The sequence below is a fragment of the Dipodomys ordii genome, unplaced genomic scaffold (assembly GCF_000151885.1).
Source record: "Dipodomys ordii isolate 6190 unplaced genomic scaffold, Dord_2.0 Scaffold182, whole genome shotgun sequence".
Classification (NCBI taxonomy): domain Eukaryota; kingdom Metazoa; phylum Chordata; class Mammalia; order Rodentia; family Heteromyidae; genus Dipodomys; species Dipodomys ordii.
In genome coordinates this window covers 1,422,746-1,431,551 of record NW_012267398.1, presented here as the reverse complement: position 1 = coordinate 1,431,551, position 8,806 = coordinate 1,422,746, and positions in this window count along the sequence as shown.

Sequence of the window (8,806 nt, the reverse complement as noted above, 5' to 3'; positions counted from 1 at the left end):
TACTGAGTTTATCTGTGTGTGGTTGAAAAGGCAGTAGAGGTGCTCACTACTGCCACCCCAGGCAAATTCGCATACAGCAGCACAGCAGGAAAGTTTGGAGGAGGAGTCAGAAACCCCCATCAGGTCATTGGTAAACTTTTTGTTTTTATTTGTCTCTGTTTTTTTAAAAGTAGTTTGTGTTAAGCCGTTAACATTGGTGGGCAAATAAAAGCTTCCACGGTTAGGTGAATGTTCCCATCTTCCACTTTAATTTCATCATATAATCAAGCATTCAAAAGAATCTGTTCATATCGTATGAAATTATGTGTGTATATGTGTATGTGTGTGTGTTTGTGTGTGTGTGCACTCACGCATGTGTGCCACTACTGAGGCTTGAAGTCAGGGCATCTTGTTCTTGCTTGACTTTTTCACTCAAGTCTGTCACTTTATCATTTGAGCCAAAGCTCCATTTCTTTGTGTTGTTTGTTGGTTGCTTTTGTTTTCTGGTTAACTGAAGATAAGAATCTATTGGCTTTAGTTGTGCAGGCTGGCTTTAAACCTGTATGTTCAGATCTCATCCTTTTCGGTAGCTAGCATTACAGGTGTGAGCCACCAGCCATTGGCTTGTACAGGAATATTTTTAACTGAAAAATCAAGTTAATTTGAATGCCCTAGTTAGTTCTTTTTTTTTTCTTTTTCTTTTACTTTTTTTTTTCAGTCGTGGGGCTTGAACTCTGGGCTTGGGCACTGTCCCTCAGCTCTTCAGCTCAAAGCTAGAGCTCTACCACTTGAGCCACAGCGCCACTTCTGCTTTAGTTATTTCTACATCTTGAATTTTATCAGCAGCGTCAACTCATTTTAGTTCAACTTAATACTTATAGGTTTTCAACTTATCTAACTAGTGCCCCCCTCCCGAATAAAAGAAGAGTGGATATTGAACAGAATCTTAAAATGTATCACTGCTTAGTAAAAATGAGGAGATAAAGAATAATTACATTCGAAATTAAAGAAGACCACAACTCTCACAACAAAACAATCTTGTAAATGTCTAAACTGCTTTTAAATATAGACTAATGAATTAATTTGTCTTGATCTTGAATTGATGCAGTCAACAAATAAATATTTCATAGAGAGTAAGCAGAGTTTAACACTATGGGATTTATTATTTACTGAGGTTAACTTAAAATCAGGTACACTACCAAATTTTATATTAAATATTTTCTTCAGAATGAGGGTATTAAGATACTAATATATCTATGGAAATGTTTTTAATCATCATTTTGCATAGTGAAAATGTGCTTTCTTCATGGTAAAAAAATTATGCGTAAAATAAATGACTTAAAACATGCATGCACCTTACATACGCTTCCCAATCTTTGTATGGTCAAGAGATAACATTTGATGTTTAATTGTATCGGTGATAAAAGGTATAATTCATCATTTATGAAATGTATTTTGCTTTTATAGCAATTAGTTTTAAACATGGTCAACAGTCAACTGCTGAAATTAATATTACCTCATTGAGCAAATCACAATGATTTTTCTCAGCATTAGTTTATCTTCTTGGATACATTGAAGATTCCTGCTTGCTATTAGAACAGTCCTATATAGAGATTTTAAAAGGTTCAGTATTCACATTTCTTAATCCTCTCTCTCCAGACATATATCCTAAACTTTGTCTAATGCCATTTTCTATGTAAGTCTCTTCCCTCTGAAACTTTTTGTCTGTCTACTTGTTTCCATAGAGTTTCCTGATGCTGTCCTCAAATGTATCCACCATCTTGTCCAAGATATGTGTAGGTGTGCATTCTTTCATGCTTCTAAACTATAGGCTGATACCCAGAACTCTTTACAACTTAGTTATTTGGAAATCTGTAATAATGATCCTTGTGATTCTCTTTAACCCAATGGCCATATTTTTGTCACATATACATTGGTGTCTTTTCTTTCTTATTATCAAATTCCTTAAGAAATGATGACAAATGTTCCTTCCATATGGAGTCTTAGCACTCATAAGTGAGCATTATACTACTAAACAATCACTGAGAAGGAAACACAACAAACAAAAGGAAATATGAATCTCATTTTGTTCAAGGCTAATAATTTAGTAGAAAATAAAGCAAGTGCTTGCAATTGTTTTCTTAGAACAAAAGACCTTGAGTGCAGCAAAAATTTGCTAACATTTAATTTGCTAACATTTTAATACATGATAAATTCCCCAATTGTAATTTACAATCAAAACAGTTGGTGGCACTTTTGAAGCAATTTTGTTATTGTTGTTGTTGTTTAGGACAGTATTCGTGCATGCTAAAAAATCATGAGACAATTTTATTAATATTCAAAGCTTCAAAGTTATATTCTATTAGACAAAACATTCTGACATTCAGAATGTCTGACTGTAATATAACATCTTATTGTCATCTCAGAAGGAACAAGAGTAAGAGTAATTATGTTTCCTTTACTAATACCTATTGCCCAGATATTTTTGCAAGAGTTTTACCTTGATAAAATGTTTGCTTCCTCATAAAAGTAGTCTGGAGAAGAGTGTTTCTTTCCCAGGCATGGAATTCAAATGACCCATCACAACAATGGGGGATAGGCTGCGGAGACTGATAATAGCACCCTAAATCTTCCAGACCTTCTTAGATTCTTTCCCAGTAGGCTGTTAACTTGCTTAAACTTCTTACTAGAGAAAGTTATTCCTTGGGTTAAAATATTATAAACTCAGTGTAACCCCTCACAGGACAAATGTTTTGAGAAGAGAATTGCATGGCTACATAGGGATTTGTTCATCATTAGCACCAGAACAAATAAAAAAGATTTACATTAGTTAGAATACAATCATTGATTACATAAATTGGAGTGAGGTTTTAGACACATTTGGAGTCTATGGAAACATCAATTAATTTCAGTTCTTTCCTGAATATGGAGCTCAGTGACAGGTACATACAAGCATCCACAGGAACAATAGACTTGATAAATTGTGGTAGAGAATGGGGTTTGAAGAGTAGCCAAGTGTACTCATGAAAACTTTATCCAACAACTAACCTGCCCTCTAAAGAGACCCACATCATTTTGGAAATTAGAAGTGGGAGAAGTTGAAGGGAATATGCTACGCTCTTAGTGCTATATCAAAGAGGAAGCCAGATGCTATATAAAATGATAAGAGGATGGCTTTTACTCCACAGGCTGCTGTAGCATTGGGGTGCAGGGTGAATTGGAGTTCTAATTGGATTTCTATACAGCTGCCTGGGAATCTTAAAGGGAAAATGGTGGAAAAGGAAGGAGAAGAGCAGGAGCTTGTGCAGTCGGACAAGTGGAAAGTGACAAAGGGCTGTGTTAAGCCAGTTGTGTATTGAAGCTGGTGATTACCTAGATTAAGATTTCAACCCCAAGCCAAGACTGAGGAAATAGAGTCCCACTATTTCTCAAAATGATTTTCAGGTCTCTGAACAGACTCCTGACTGGCAGGTGTCACATATACATCCCAAAGTTATGACAATACAATTATGAACCTCATTTAGTAAATGTTCTAAAGAAAAGAGGCCAGGCTCTTCCTTGGGTCTTGGGTAGAATATACAATAAAGAGAAGAGAGGAGAAAAGGAGGGATTGGGAAGGGGAGGAGAGGAAAGAGGAAGAAAGGTAATTTCCACACTTGACTGGGTGCTAAATTTTAGCACCCAAATGGTTGAAGCAGGAGGAACCCATGTTTGAAGCTAGTCCATTTTCATAGAGAAACTTTCTCCAACAAAAGCAAAAATAAAAATAAAAAATTCACACTTTTAGAAATGAAGACATGTCTGTTCCATTCAGAGAAGGAAAATGAGGAGCAAGTCTGAGTTAACTGGAGAACAAATTCATTTTGATGTATGTGTGTATGTGTGTATACGTATGGATATGTTTCTCTATGTATATATGTGTGTATGTATATATATATATATATATGTGCATGTGTGTGTTTATATGTGTGTGTACACATATATTCCATAGTGGGGATTGAACCCAGGGCCTTGTTCACACCAAGCAAGTATTCTAACACTGGCTACACATCCCATCTGGATCATATTGAACACAGTGTAAAAGCCATAGCTCAGTGCCCAAAGAAAATTTAAAACAAAGGAACAGATTTTGCAGGACATAGCCATGAGCACCTGCTAGAGAAATACATAAGAAAACACTTTAATAATCAGGAGGTTTACTGAGTAGGTATGGAGATCCAGCCACAGAACAGAAGCTAAGAAGCAAATTTAGTGCAATCATTTAAAAATCATTTTCTTCCAGGTAGCTGATTCCCTATTGTAGACAAAGAGAACTTGAAAGTCAAGGAAAGTAATTGCTGCTAATCAATGGGAGACAGACCTGCCCTGGAAAGCCTGGTGTCTTTATTTCCAACACTTACCTGTAGCAACCAACACAAAGAGACATTGGACTCCATGCAGAGTCTTATAAACAGCTCTAGGTGAGGCCGAGTTGAGTTCAAAGCCTAACAGCAGCAATAAAGAAGGAAAGAAAGAAAGGAAAGAAAGAGAAAGAAGGGGAAAGAAGGAAGGGAAGAAGGAAGGAAGGAAGGAAGGAAGGAAGGAAGGAAGGAAGGAAGGAATCCATTGCTCTATCCTGGGTAATTAGATAGGATGAGCTGTGTATTCAAACTGGCTTTTATATATTACTCAGTACAAATATGGGAAATTCACGTTTATTCCTCTGAACCACTTGTGGTGTGTGTGTGTGTGTGTGTGTGTGTGTGTGTGTGTGTGTGTGTGTGTGTGTGTAATTTAGTCTTTATTAAGCTACATTCATGATCTTCTGTTTTTAACCATGTCTCTATTTCCTGCCTGATAAAGAACATGCTATTAGTTGCATGTCTGGAGAATTCATCTTTCCAGTTACTTCTCAGATAATATTGGGCAAATCTCTAAGGGAACCAACAATGCATTTATAGAGCTTTGAAAAATAGGACTGTTTTATGAATTCAACCCAACATGTATTATTACAGAAGCTCAATGGGTACACACTCACCAGCATCCAGGAGGTCCTTCCTTCCTTCCTTCCTTCCTTCCTTCCTTCCTTCCTTCCTTCCTTCCTTCCTTCCTTCCTTCCTTCCTTTTTTCCTTCCTCCCTCCCTCCCTTCCTTCCTTCTTCCCTTCTTTTTGCCTTCCTTCTTTCTCCTTCTTTCTCTTTGTTTTCTTTCTTTCTTTCCTTCTTTATTGCTGGTACTAGGCTTTGAACTCAAGTTCTTGCACTTGCTCTGTTTGCATATTTAGTTGGTGCTCTATTACACAAGCTGTGGCTCCATCCTGAGATTTTGCTAGTTCTTTGAGAGACAAAGTCTCAGAGACTTTTCTGCCTACATTAGCTTTGAACTATGATCCTCTATTCTCAGCCCTTTGAGTAGCTAGAGTAAAAGGGGTAAGACTCTAGCATCTGACTTGTGTAATCTATCATGAAACCAATGTCTCTAATACCTACATGTTGTGTATATGGCAACTCAATGGCAAACAGAGCCAACTATTCCTCACAATCGATAAACAGACCCAGAAAAAAAGTCTGCTAGCATCTGCCAAGATTTGATCCTGAAAGGTTTCCTCACTGGAGGCTGACAACTACTATCATCAGCTTCCAGCTAATTAATTTAAGGAGCCGATGTGCAGTTAATCACACAATCTGCAATAATAAAGAATCCAGGTTCATCTGATAAGGACCACCAAGAAGGTCTCAGAGACTTTACAATATCTAAGCAAGATAAAATATACTATTAAAACCAGGAGATGTGTGTGGATTAAAACAACAAATACCTAACTACAGATACCTTTACACAAAACAATGTGCATGTACTCATCTTTGACCTTACCAAAAATATAATAATCTGTCTTTGCAATATTTTCATAATGATCAACAGGTAGATACTGCATGTCATCAGACTTTATGTTCTATGTTGGACAAATGTTCATAGTTTTACATAAAGTCAAGAAAGAAGATACATTTCAAATCTCATGCCAAGTTGAATTGATTTGGAGGGGCTTATCAAAAATTGTATTTTATTTGTCTTTATTTATCTTTAAGTAGTTGTGCAAAGGGATTTTAATTCAACATGTCAGGTTATGACTACAGTGCATCAATGTTCCCATTCGTTGCCCTCCCCCATGTCCCCCCAACCTCACCTGTCCTCTCAAGTTACTTGGCTCCATTTTTACGTATGTGCATTGAGTGTTTTGGAAATATTCACCCACCCTTTCTCTTGGAAGGTTATTCCATGGCTGTTTTTGTTCTGGGTCAGGACATTCCATGAGAGATTTGACATGACTAACAAGGTGAGGTTAAGGACAAGGATGACTCTCGTGCCATGAATCCACCACCTAACTGAAGGCCATGGCTCCCAAGCTTAGCCTGAGAACAGTGTCATGAGAACATGAATGAGGAATGAATACCAAGCAATCCCCAAACTTCTAGATGGTTCCTGGGTGCCGGGAGATCATCTCTGCATTTGACTTGAGACTCCATGCCACATGAATATCCTAAGCACTGAGTTTAGAAGATAGCATTACAGTGGTAAAAGTTGTGAGTTTTTTTTTCTGGATATCAGGTTCCCATCACTATAAAGAAATAGATGAGAGAAGATGATGCTAAGTGAAATGAACCCGAAGATATGGACACAAGAGGTCTGTCTTTGTTGTTGTTTTTAATGTCCTATGTGATTTTTTTTGTTTCCTTTGTATGTTCTTTCCCTCATGGCATATCTCCTGTTGTCACTGTAACTTGATTTTGATATCCTGCATCTTGTATATACATTTGTCTAATCTGGGGAGGGGAAGGGGAACAACAAAATGCTGAAACAAGGACACAGGATGACCCATTGCAACAATGATACCCACAGGACAGTATATTGGAAATGAACTTTACAACTTCGTGGTAGGGGGAGGAATGAGGGAGGTGGAGGAGGGAAGTGATAGGAGAACAACAAGAGAGGGGGTAACAATGCTCGACAAGAAATGTACTCATTGCCTTTCTCGTGTAACTGTAACCCCTCTGGATAGCACTTTACAATAAAATAAAATTTAAAAAAAGAAATATATGAAAGAACCAACTTATCAAGGAAAGGATTATTAGGGCTCCCAGCATGTGCATGTAATGTTCCAGTCCAAGATCAGGCAGATGCTGCTCCAACCCCTGGCAGTCGATTGTCATACATGGTGGTAGTCTGCGGTGTGATGGTGCTGCCATGACCTTACTTATTTTAGGAGCGGTTACAATCAGAGCTCTGTTCCCATGGCTGGGAAGAAGGGGTAGACAGGAAAAAGATGGCACAGTAGAGGAAGAGATTTTCATTGTGGAAGAAGAGACTTTTGTTAAAAATGAGAGCACACACACCAAGTCAGGCACAGGGCCAGCACTTACAAAGCTAGCTACTCAGGAAGCTCAGATCTGGAAATCATGGCTCAAAGCCAGCCTGGTAGAAAAGTCCAGCAAAAAGGTGGAAATGGAGGTGTGGCTCAAGTGGTAGAGCACAAGGCTTGGTTTTAAGTAAGAGTACCAGGTTCTGGAAAATTGCTAGGCTTGTCCAATTGGCTTGTCCAAATGGGTGAAGAACCAGCATCACAAAGAAGAAAGGCATATTGGATTTCAGCCTACTGAGTAGCTAGGATTATAAGCACAAGCCACCAGGGCCTGGCCTTCACATTGTTTCTTTCAGTGTCCTGAGAAATATACTTCAATGATTCTACAATAATAAGATTAAATCACGAAACTACATTCTGCAAAAGTAAAGCAATATATAAATTCACCAGAATGGTGCTGCGAAGCGAACACTGGCCTCAGCCTGCAGACAGCACATGGTACTGGCACCCGCTGTGCCAAGTCAGCCTCAGTTAATGGCAGGCATTATACAGACACTGTGCAAGAGGCTGTGAAAGAGGCCCTCTCTGCCCTTGGTGTGTAAGGTTACAGAGAGCTGAATGGATAGATATCAACAGAAAATAGTATGGAGATGGTGGGAATCAGCAACTCTGTGCAGGAACTTTCTAGACAATTTTATTCTAAGCTGCTTAAAGTTGAGACAAAAGTCACAAGGTAAAATTCGTTTTGTGCTTCGTGGAAAGGGGTGACATTGATCCAGATACATGGTATTCATAAACTGCTTTGTTAAATGGCGATTCTATATGCTTATCTAAAAATACTAATAATAAAGTCAAAAGCAACTAGTGAAATCTCTTCTTGCATATCAGGGGAAAATTATTGAAGTACTTGCAGAATATCTGGGGATTACCAACAAATCTTGTTATGCAGATGATTGTCATGAAGATGTCTCCATGTAACTTTTCACAACTAGAGGAACTCATGAGTAAAGATACATGTGACAAATGCATGAAGTCTACTGAGGAGTGAAAATGACAACCCTGAAACAACTAGTGTGAAGTCCTTTGCTCCTCCAGTTTGTTCACTTGTCAGATAGAACATGCAGATCTTAGAAACCGTTTCTGCTAAAAAAGTATTGACTCTTTACTTGGGTCTACTCTGTAAATAAAAGTGGGGGGGTGGGGGGAAGAAAAAAGCTGAGCCAGGTGGAAGCTATTCAGGAGACTGGGATCTGAGGACTACTGTTCGAAGCCAACCCAGGCAAGAAAGTTTGTGGAACTCTTACCTCCAACTAACCACCAAAAAGCTGGAAATGGAGCCGTGGCTCAAGTGGTAGAGCACCAGCCTTGAAGAACAAAGCTAAGGGCCAGGGCCCAAGCCTGGACTTTGGAGTTGAAGTCCCAATACTACAGGTGAACCCATGTGCACGCATGCGTGCGCGCGCACACACACACACACACACACACACACACACAC